General features: G+C 38.3%; 1 long non-coding RNA gene across 1 annotated transcript; it reads right to left on the reverse strand.

Moving 5' to 3' along the window:
• Positions 1-6,718: 6,718 nt before the first annotated feature.
• LOC106116568 (uncharacterized) lies at positions 6,719-9,771 on the reverse strand. The gene is made up of 4 exons (XR_001227827.1): positions 9,674-9,771; positions 8,604-8,633; positions 7,652-7,746; positions 6,719-6,815 (listed from the first exon to the last, which is right to left on the reverse strand). It is a non-coding gene; the product is annotated as an uncharacterized LOC106116568 (long non-coding RNA).
• Between the last annotated feature and the right edge of the window lie 2,062 nt (positions 9,772-11,833).

Genomic DNA, 11,833 nt, shown 5'->3' on the forward strand with positions numbered 1-11,833 from the left:
CGGCTGGCTGGCACACCGCGCCGCGCAGGACGCGCCATACGCCGCGCACGAGGGCCACGTCCCTACGCACTCGCAACGTGCTGTATCCGACCATGCCATTCACAAATAAACTCGGGTACATTAACGGGAAGCAAGGATAAACTCCGTACTGTTTGTAATACAGGAACCGCGTATATATATGTTGCTTTAGCCATGAGACGCCATGGTCTCCCGTAAACATCACCATGATGATCTGTTTTGTGCTACCCACATATATGTTGGTCTTAGCAATTTGTCTTCTAGTATGTACTATTTGATCTAAGATTTTTATGATTTTCAATAGCTTAAATCATATTTAAAATATAAAACATACTAGCTGTGCCCGCGACTTTTACTAACACTTATATTACAACAACTAAACATATTAAACGAACATAACATTCACATAAACCTTACATATTCTAAAACAAACTTTTATCCCCTACTGTTGTATTTATTTATAACAAATCTGTAAAAATGTCGGTACTTCCATACAAATTTCCAACCCCCTTACAACCTCTTTTCTCTTTAAAAAGAGAAGAAGATAAAAAGGATATCCACTTTTGGGCAGTTTTTGTAGGTACTATCATAGGCTTCTCTTATCCCCTCTGTGACCAGTTTTCCGGTATTTCTGGGTCGATCGATGATATATAGGTGTGGTCTTGGCAGCGACTTTACGTTTTTGTGGCCTTCCTGCTATGTGTAATTCTTTTACCAGGTTTATAGCAGGGAGTGGTGAAGTACGCTGCATGCACATCATTCTTAGCTCCTACATCATTACTATTCGTACTATCAGGGGTTTTAGTTGCTCATGCAACTGATTTTTTCTTCGGTTTTCCCGCGTTTCCCGCGCCGATGACAGAACGTGAGTTTTGCTGCTTCTTTTTTCACCACCCCAACCCCTTACTGAGAAGGTAAGCCCCAGGGGGGACGCGGTAGTTATGTGGGATTCTCTTATACGAGGGTGGATTGAAAAGTACTCGGCCTAACCAAGAAAATAAACACAGGTTGTCAAATATCTCCCTTCCGCTTTTTTGCTCTTTATTCAATGCTTTATAAAGTGTTACAGTAATCTGATTTAGTTCAAATATGCGCCGTTTTGTTCGATAATCTGTTTCCATCTAGACGGCAACTTCATAATACCTCCCTCGTAGATGCCCCCCTCCTTATTTGCGAAGAACTCGGACAGCCACTTTTCACAAGCCTCTTTTGAGTTCAACTTTACACCACCAAGGGCGTTCGCCATGGACAGGAACAGGTGGTAATCACTTGGCGCTATGTCCGGGCTATATGGTGGATGCGATAAAACCTCCCATCCGAGCTCCCCTAGCTTCTGACGAGTCATCAAAGAAGTGTGTGGTCTGGCGTTGTTCTGGTGGAACACTATAACCTTCCTGTTGGCCAATTCTGGACGCTTCTGGTCGATGGCCTGCTTCAAGCGGTCCAGTTGTTCGCAGTAGATGGTAGAATTAAGCGTCTGGCCATATGGGAGCAGCTCATAGTGGATGATTCCCTTCCAATCCCACCAAATACACAGCAAAACCTTCCTGGCCGTCAATCCCGGCTTGCCCACTGTTTGGGACGATTCACCGGCCTTCGACCACGACCGTTTTCGCTTGATATTGTCGTATGTGATCCATTTTTCGTCGCCAGTCACCATCCGCTTCAAGAATGGGTCGAGTTCGTTCCGTTTCAGCAGCATATCGCAGGCGTTGATTCGGTCCAGAAGGTTTTTTTGCGTCAAATCATGCGACACCCAAACATCAAGCTTTTTTTTGTATCCAGCCTTCTGCAGATGGTTTAAAATGGTTTGGTGACTAACTCCCATCTCCTGGGCGATGTCACGAGATGCCACATGTCGGTCTAACTCGATGTAGTCCGTGATTTGATCGGTATTTGTCGTCTCTGAATCGTCGAAACCATTCCACCGCGGTTCGAAGTGATAGAGTACCATCCCCCAAAACACCATTAATCTCACGGAACGTTTCTCTAGCGGATTTGCCTTTAACGAAGGAAAACTTTAAAATAGCGCGAATTTCGGCGTTAGTGAACTCCATGTTTACACGTCTATAACTGTTGAACGCAATATCCAAACTAATCATGCATAGCGTCGTTTTGTAGGTTATGTCAAGACCTTTCAAATTATGTTTATGACGGCGGAGTTGGATTGCCGCTTGCAGAAGGGTTCATGGTGCACTTTTCAATCTTCAAATGACAATAATAATAACGTAGGTAACGCGCGATGGTTCAATGTCCGTTCCAGTCGGCAGCCACAGGACAAGTGTTCTGCTGCCGCGCCTCGGCTGGTAAGGTGTTGACTCATCGAACGCCGACAGACGGCGCTGGCGTCACTTTCCGTAGTAAACTCGACTGCCGCAGTGGCGCTAGTGTTGCGTTGATTACGACATATACTCGTAGTATTGCCAGATACGAGCTCTGTAGCGCTTTGTACATAGCCGCGAAATTCAAAAGACAAAAAGGCGGAAGGGAGATATTTGACTACGAGTAAATCAGTTATATTTTTATTTTTCTACATAATCACCATCAAGTTCAATACACTTTTGCCACCTCCCCTTCCAAGCATTTAGACCGTTGAAAAAAAATGATTCTTCCTTAGAGCTGCGTAGTAGCGTCTATAGCTGCTTTGACCTCGTCGTTTGTCGAAAATCTTTGACCTCCCAAGTGCTTTTTTAGGTTAAGGAACAGAAAGAAGTCTGATGGTGCCAGATCAGGTAAATACGGCGGATGCGGTAACAGTTCAAAGCCACAGTTGTGAATTTCAGCCATTGACTGTACTGACGTGTGAACACGGGCGTTATCTTGATGAAACAGGACTTTTCTTCTGAGCATTCCTCGATGTTTTTCTTTTATTTCCTATCGTAAACGACGTAGTAAGGTGCAGTAGTAATCAGAGTTTATAGTCTGACCCATTTCAAGATAATCAATCATAATCACACCTTTCGAGTCCCAGAATATTGAAGCCATCACCTTATTTGCCGACTGGTTCTCGTTCGTCGATTTTTTTGGGTGGCACCCCCCACCAGGGTTTGCCGAAAAGGTAGAGTGGTCTTGGTTTGTTTTTTTTTTTATTTTTATGCCATTAATACAGCCTAGCTCAGATTTGCTTGTATTCTTAACCACGCATCGTGGTTTACATTTTTATTCATGTTTTGGATGCAGCGGATCCCACAGCACTGGTTCCGTCTCGAAGAAGTGTTTTAACTATACCAAGGTTTTTTTGTGTCCACTATACAGGGTGACCCAAAAGGTTACGTACATAGGAAGGGGGATGATAGGGGTGGTCACAAGGGTCACCAGAAAAAGAAAATAAAAGTTCCCCTCTGGGTATTAAAAAAAATAAAGGGCATTTTTTAAAAACTTAAAAATTTTACACCTTCTGGGGCAATTTTGTAACCAATGACCTACAAATATTGCTACATTTAAAAAAAAAGCTATTATGTTTTCGTCAATAACCCTTTATCAATATGAAATAAAAAAAAACAGTACAACTAACAAAGATTTTAAAGAAAATTAAGTTCTTGTCCAGTCAAGAACTACGTAATTACGATTTCAATCAACTTCCTCCAAGTGTACTGAAAAAAAAAGTACTATGCAACTCCGGCGAGTAACTTAAAAAGATAGGTAATTTTATTACAATTTCCAAATGGTATAATACTTGCTTAAAAAAATCATACTAGGACATTTCAAATTTTTTTTTGCGAACAATACCCCTTCAAAACAAAACATACCAATAAAACAATAGTCTCAAATTCGTACACGAATACATTTTTAAATGTCTATTCTCTTCCTTAAAACTTAAAAAGACAGGTAATTGTATTGCAATCGTTTTAAATGTAACTAAAAAATAAACAATATTGCAATTATTTATTCAAATAAAATGATCGAAATGTCTACCACCAACATAAATACACGCCCTGCATCGTTTCAAAAATGAACGGGAGATATGGCGAGCAAATCTTCTATTATTAATTGATTCCGCTGCCTCTGTGATCCTCGCCCTCGAGTCAGCCAAGTCCCTGATGGGTTTTCCATAAACTGTTTCTTTTATAGCACCCCAGTAAAAGAAGTCTAACAGGTTTAAATCGGGTGAACGAGCTGGCCACGCTATAGCACCGGCCCTTCTCATCCACCTACCATGGTATTCTTCGTCTAGGAAATCCGTTACAGGCCGTGCATAATGTGCTGGCCACCCATCATGCTGAAACCACATATTCCTGACTGTTTCTAGCGGCACATCTTCCAACAGATTTGGTAGTTCGTTTCGTAAGAAGTGTAAGTACGCTTCGCCAGACAGTGCCTCAGGTAGCTCAAAGGGTCTGTAGGTGACCTCCTACATATTCCCTAGAACACTACTCAGACACACACATACATAACACGCATACTACAACACACACATAAACACGGGTGCATGACGAGTGGTCGACGTCACGTCGATTTGTTGACCTCTGATTGGCAAATTCGAATTGCAACGCACAGCTGAGCGGGGGTCACTGACCGGTTTAGCATACGCGCGAAACGACAGTGGAGTTCTGCAGCGCCCGCGATATACCACGCTTTCGATTACGCAACTTGTTACTTTGTTATCCGAATTTGTGCATTTCTCTTTCTCCTACCTGTATTCTTCTTCTTAGTGTTGTACTCTCCTTCTTACTATTTGTTGTGGACTGTGAGTGAATAAACTGTGTTGTGAATATAACTGTGCCTCATTTCACCTGTCGCCGCACTCACCCTTCACATCATCATCATTCACACACTCCCACACAGGAGGTGACACCACGTCACCCTTCCCCCTTCGGGTCCAATTATTATACCATTCAGTATTCCGGTCCTCATGTTCACTTTAAAACGATATTGGGACCGATCTTCTCTAAGTAGGTGAGGATTTTCTACGTGCCACTCGTGTAAATTGTGTAGGTTCGTGTATCCGTCCTTTTTAAAAGTGGACTCATCAGACCACAATATTTTATTGAAAAATTTAGGGTCCCCCCTATGCATGCGCAACATCCTACGACAAAATGCAAGTCTCGCAATATAATCGCGTGGTAACAGAACCTGTACGGCGTTGCACGTGGTACGGGTGAAACTTCTCAGCTTGTAATATGCGATGAGCAGTACTTTTCGGTACACCTGTACCTGCTTCAATTGCCCGAACTGATGTACTCGGATCATCTGCGACGGCTTGAAGCACTTCATCTTCGACATCGAACCGAGGTCTGCCTTCATTAACCGCTTGGTGAGGAAATCGACCCTCAGACAATAGTCGGTGGACATTGACGAAAACACGGCTATCCGGGTGACGAGCGGCGTTCGGATATCGTTCTCGGTAGAGTCTTGCTGCAGCACGGGCCATTACATCTACATTCGCCGTAAATGAGATGCATGTTCGCATATTCTTGTGGAGTGTACGTAGGTGGCATGGTGGTACTGTGTCACACACTTTAGTCCTTAAAAAGCCGGGTCGTTGGAAGAAATCACAAACAAAGATAATAATCAAGTCCAGAAAGCGATGCAAAGTTGTTAGTACAAAATGAACACAAACGAATACAAAGGTTGCGCGGTAAACGAGAGAGCTTAATGTATTGACCAACTATTTGACTAACCAAAGATAGCACACCTACTTTTGTCTCTTTCTTAGTGTATCGCCCTGTCTCTCTCACTCACCACCAAACTTTTTTGCGTACGAATTTGAGACTATTGTTTTATTAGTATGTTTTGTTTTGAAGGGGTATTGTTCGCAAAAAATATTTTTAAATGTCCTAGTATGATTTTTTTAAGCAAGTATTATACCATTTTGGAATTGTAATAAAATTACCTATCTTTTTAAGTTACTCGCCGGAGTTGCATACTACTTTTTTTTTCAGTACACTTGGAGGAAGTTGCCCCTTCCTATGTACGTAACCTTTTGGGACACCCTGTATACATGGCAAAGTGTTGCAGCCACTCAAAGAATAGATGTTCGCTGGTCATTATCGGAACATTTAAAAAAAAACTTCGTCAGTGTTCAATTGCTGACTATGCAGCTTGTCTGTAAATCTGACAGTTCTTCAAAACTGACGTTCCTCTTAGTATCCATCATGGGTCTTGTTGCTGAAATATCAGAAGAGATTAATAGGAAATTGAAAATATCTTCGTTCGAACACATATTCAGCATTGACAGCTCACTTATCAAAGAATCGATTCCAATTTTACAAAATCTATGATTGCAACGAGTTGTGTTGTGCAGTCAGGAAAGGAGCTTTTAAATATATATTTTATTTATTTTATTCGACAACTATACTCTAAGAAGGTTACAAACGAAGTGAAGATTTCAAATAACTTATCTCTTAGGTAAACAAGGGGACACAAATAAGCTTTGTATTACAAGAAGACAGTATCAATGTTATCAGACTTACATGGGTGCTTAAGATTAACTTATTCCACTGGTGGCTACGTACCTAACGTCAACTGAGAAATTGGAAACAACTAAGATAATTTTGATTAGATGGATGGATGGAAGGATGTTTGAAGGTATCTCCAGAACGGCTGAATGGATCTCGATGAAATTTGGCATATATATATAGAAAATAGTCTTGAAGAAAACATAGGCTACTAATTAAGTTTTTAATTCCGTACGGACAGATTCCTCATCATAATAGTTGGTACTGTTATGCCATAAATGTCAAAATTGACAAAAAAAAGGTTTTTTCATAGTTTTTACATTTTGTTTTATTGATTTTTCTCTAAGTTTACGCTCTCCATGGTGTTGCCATTACACTGGGGATTGACCGGGACTTTTTCTGGAATTAAAAACAAATATTTTTGAATTTAAGCATTTACCGCATTTCATAAAGGTCGGTTTTTACTATTTGCCTTTTTTTTAAATTCTGTTGTAAAGTGATTTGTTTAATAAGGTTGGTCAGATTTTCTCAACTTTGAAGTATAAATACATATTGTTTTGTAACCTAGAATAAAAAAGAAGTTGTAATATTAATAGTAGGAAATATATAAATATACCCGTAACCCAGGACTCTGACACAAAATGTACTAAAAAGTAGGGTTGCTAATATTATAAAATTATATAATTAAAAGTGTTACCTATTTTTTGAGACTGTATAAAACATATCGTCATCTCTCTATTCAGGGGATTTTTGTGTCAAAAACCCACGGTTAATTTATATTTAGTCTATTTTTTTTTGTCAAAGAGAAACCGGCAATTAGCGGCGAAAACACAGTGGTTATCCACGACTCCCATAACATCCTCAATACCAGCTGAACTGCAGATGCGTTGCTAGCTTTTGATATGATACGCTCTGTAAGGCGGCCGGGCACTTAGGGTATTTAAAAAAAACCCGCAAGACTTTTAAACTACTTTAATTAACTCTTAACTCTTCGACTGTCTGGTCTCCGAACCCTGATTGTGTGTATAAATCGCGTGCTTTGGATTCTGATTGAATAAAAAAACATAACTATAAGGTAAACTAATTTAACTGACTGTAATGGCAAAACTTCGTCAGTGTTCATTTGCTGACTGTGCAGTCTTTGTATAAAAGGTAGGATTATAACAGCTCGCTTCTTGAAGGACTCTAGTTCGTTTTGATTTGAAAATTGTCTATGGTAATTTTGTTAAACTTACATAATCTTCGGGTACATCACAACAGCAGTCCGGGGAAAAGGACTCGCATTGTCCATAGCGAACGCAGACTTCAGGGTCACAAACGTTAACCGTGGCTGGAAGGTTAACAAAAGCTATTTAACTGGAGTATAACAAGTTGAAAAATGACTGATTAGAACAGGCACAAAATACTATGGCTTGTAGCCAGTCCAGTGGATTATAAAGGTCACTGGTCTTGGAGCATCTCCTGGCTGCAATACAGCCTTGTAGCCAGTGTTATATAATTTTTATTCTCAGATTATTTAAAAGTATAGTAGTAAAGTATAACATACTCGTAATTATAATATAATAATGTTATTTTATATCATAAGATCGCATTTGCATCTGCATTGCCTAGCTTTAAGAGGAGGAGAGGATACACAGAAAGATAACATATTTCCTTTCCGAGCATCCTCTCATCCGGAAAATCCACTCCCACTTCCCATTCTTCCCTTATAAAATGAGGGTGGAAAGGTAAAGCGGATCAAAGTTAGGCCTCCGGGATGCACTAGACTGTAGTTGGAATTGCTTCCACTTGACGCCTGTCTTCTGTGTGGTCGTGGTATTTCACCGGGTGAGTCGGAACAACTCTTCTGAAGATTTTAAAACTGGTTCTACCACTGTCAAAATGTAAACAGTAAACGGGTTGACGGTGAAGGAAAACATCGTGATGCAACCTGCACATATCTGAGAAGAAATTCAAAGATATGTGTGAATTCAACCCGCACTTGGTCGGCGTGGTTGACTATGGCCTAATCACCCTTTACTTAGGGTAGGCTCCGAGCCCCTTGGCGGGGACGTATAGTGATCTGATGATGAAACGGGTTGAATAAAAACATAATTAGAAAGGCTTTTATATTGGTTAAGAAATTCAATCATTTTTTTATCCGTGTTATAATTACTCTAATATAAGATTACCAAAATAAATACTAACCTTGTGGTCTTGGTATCAGCGCCAGAGTTGCTAAGGAAATAATATTAAAGGAAAATATTAATATAACACGCCAAAGGTCACAATAAATTATTAACCAAACCGCAATGCTGTAGGTACTAGCAAGCATGTTCGTGACAATATTGATAATCTTGCTAATATTATAAATGCGTATGTTTAGATAGATTGTTTGAAGGTAAATCCAGAACGTCTGCATCTCGATGAAATTTTGCATACATATAGAACATAGTCTGAAAGAACACATAGGCTACTTATTAAGTTTTTTTCAAGTTGTAAGAGTCGCCAATCTAGCTGTTTATATTTTCAAATCTTTGTTTATGTGTGCAGGGTTCTTGTATATAAGCGTATACATTATTTCCAAGTATCATAAAAGGATTCTCGTGAACCAGTATTAGGTTTGTCGTGGTTAGGAATTGGATAGAGGTGGAGGAAAGAACAATTCTGACGCAACTAACGGTAGTTCATAGTGTGGTGATAACTCGCTTATCTTTGCGTATTTAGCACATGCTGTATATATTGACTGATCTATTTCTGTTATAGGTACATGTTGCATCTGAACGCTTTGTGTCATTTTTACAATCATTTTTATATATCATAAAGTGGCAAACTAGCGAGTCACCTGAAATCACTGAAATAGCGAAGTGACTGTAGCCCATAGACATACTCAATTGCATATGCGTTGCCTACCTTTAATCGACGGAGGAGAGGATGCACAGAAAGAAAATATTTTCCCTTCCCATGCATTCTCTCATTCGGATAGTCCATTTCTACGTCCCATCCTTTCTTTATAAGAAAAAGGGTGGGAAGGGCAAGATTACTAAATTAGGCCTCCGGGACGCACACTCAGACTGTACGCGGGATAGCTTTCACTTGAGTCTATACTAAGAAGGTTACAAGCGAACTGAATCTATTGAAATTATCTCTAAAGAAAACACGAGGATATGATCTTTGTATTACAATGTAAATGTTATCAGACCTACATGGTTGCTTATGACTAACTTATGCTATTGGTGGCTACGTAACTGTAGTTAATAATTAAATTATTTACATACATACGAATAGAAGAGCTAGCAAAATGGTTATTTTCAACATGGTGTCGACTTGGCGCCAATTTTCAAAGTATATAACAATATGGCCGACGACTGCCACTTATATAGTCTTAAAGTAATTGTAAATCTAGAGTAAATTATTTTTTTTTTATTAAATCTAGATAATTTAAATGAGAAAGATATAATTTTATAGTTATTTCACGCGTTATCGTATTTTGATTTGATATATAAATAATTCAAATACAACAAAATATATAGTACGTAAAAAGTATCCAAAAAAAAAAAAAATTTATATACTGCTATAACTATTGATACGAAATAATTTAATAATTTCATAGATACAAAATAAAATAATAATAAAACAACAAAGTCAATAAGAATAACTAGTTAAAAAGAAATTAAAAATTCAATTTTACGGACTCCATCAATTGATTTGATCCAAATCATTAAAAAATAAATACTAATATTATAAAGCGGAAGAGTTTGTTTGTACGCGCTCTTGAACTACTGGTCTGATTTGAAAAAAATCTTTATTTCTTGCATAGTCCATTTGTAGAAGGCTTAAGGCTTAAACATAACGCTGCGACCAATAGTTTTTTTTAATACCGCGAGGAAGGAATCGCTGGCGACAGCTAGTCACATATAGATTATAGAATAGAAGATTTATTTATTGCTACAAACAACCAAAAAAAAACAAATTACATTAAATAAATTAAGGATGTGGCAAAAAAGGTTTCCAGCTCAACTGGTGCAATGGGCTTGAACATTCGTGCGCTGGTTTTCAGCTTTGTTCTCACACTATTTACGCAACACGAGGTAGGGTAACAATAAATAAAAACAGATAACACGAAAAAAAAAGCTAAAGCGACAATTTAAATTAAAAAAAAACATTTATCCTTAACTCTACATTAATTATTAAGTGACTAATTAATCTACCAAAATAATACTATAAACTATATATTAAAACTAAACCAAACTAAAATTAAAACTAAATAATATAAAAAATTGTCCCAAATCGCTGCGGTCGCATTTAATCCTTCCAATATCAACACAATAAGCAAAAACAGCACAAAAATAATTATAACACAAGTTATGTCGTGCTGGCAGGAGAGGAGCTTTTAAAAAATGTTTTATTCATTTTAATAGACAACTTTCCTCTTAGGAGGTTACAAACGAACTAACTATTATAACTAACTTATCTCTAAGGAAAACATGGGGACACAAATAAGCTTTGTATTACAAGACAATATTAAATGTTATCAGACCTACATAAATGGGTACTTAAGATTAGGTTATTCTACTGGTGGTTACGTAACTCTCCAAATAATAGTATTTTATAAATGGTCCGAATACAGATACGTCTAATGATTGTAAAGCAAAGGTAGTATGACTAGGTAAACTAAGCAGTTTCACATCATTGTCACGAGAAGTTACTAGCATATTGACAGCACTGGAATGAGATGAATGACCGTCTAAAATTAGTAATACCTTCCCTGGAGGCTTGTGTGGTATAAAATGTTCGGTCAGCCACTTGTAAAAATGTTCTGAGGAAATGCTGATTTCTTTTGCATATAAACTTTTGAACCAGGAGGAAGTCCTTCAAATTGTGGCTTTTTATTTACCCCTTGATAATCAGAACAGGTGGAAGAAAATTGCCAATAGCGTTGCAACAAGCAACAATGGTAATTGTTTCGACTTATTCACCGGAAGTAATTTCACTGTTCTAGTACCTTTCTTGGCCAATACCTTGCCAGGTGTATTGTTTAGTTGGACACCGTTTTCATTCATATTGAAAATTCGCTCCGGCTTATTTAACAAATCATTATCAGTTAAGACGGTTATGAACAGATCAAAAAATTTGTCTACTTCGGCCTTCCTTAGATCCTTCGCTCTTTACATTGATAAGCCACCAGCCTGCCCCATAACTATTTCGGGATTTCTTTCAAGGAAACTTTCCATTTTGGTCCAGCCATTTTAGTTTCATTATTAAAATTGTGCTTCAATCCTAATTTATCGGCAAACTGATAAGCTAATTGGGGAATTAAACTTCTTTCAGGAGGAAATCCTGCGTCTCCGAGCTTCAATATGGGAAACAAGTATTTTTTCATTTTCAAAGCTAATGGCAGGGTATTTTTATATTTATAAGCTAAATATACAATTTTA

Source organism: Papilio xuthus, unplaced genomic scaffold (genome assembly GCF_000836235.2).
Source record: "Papilio xuthus unplaced genomic scaffold, Pxut_1.1 DF829660.1, whole genome shotgun sequence".
Lineage (NCBI taxonomy): Eukaryota > Metazoa > Arthropoda > Insecta > Lepidoptera > Papilionidae > Papilio > Papilio xuthus.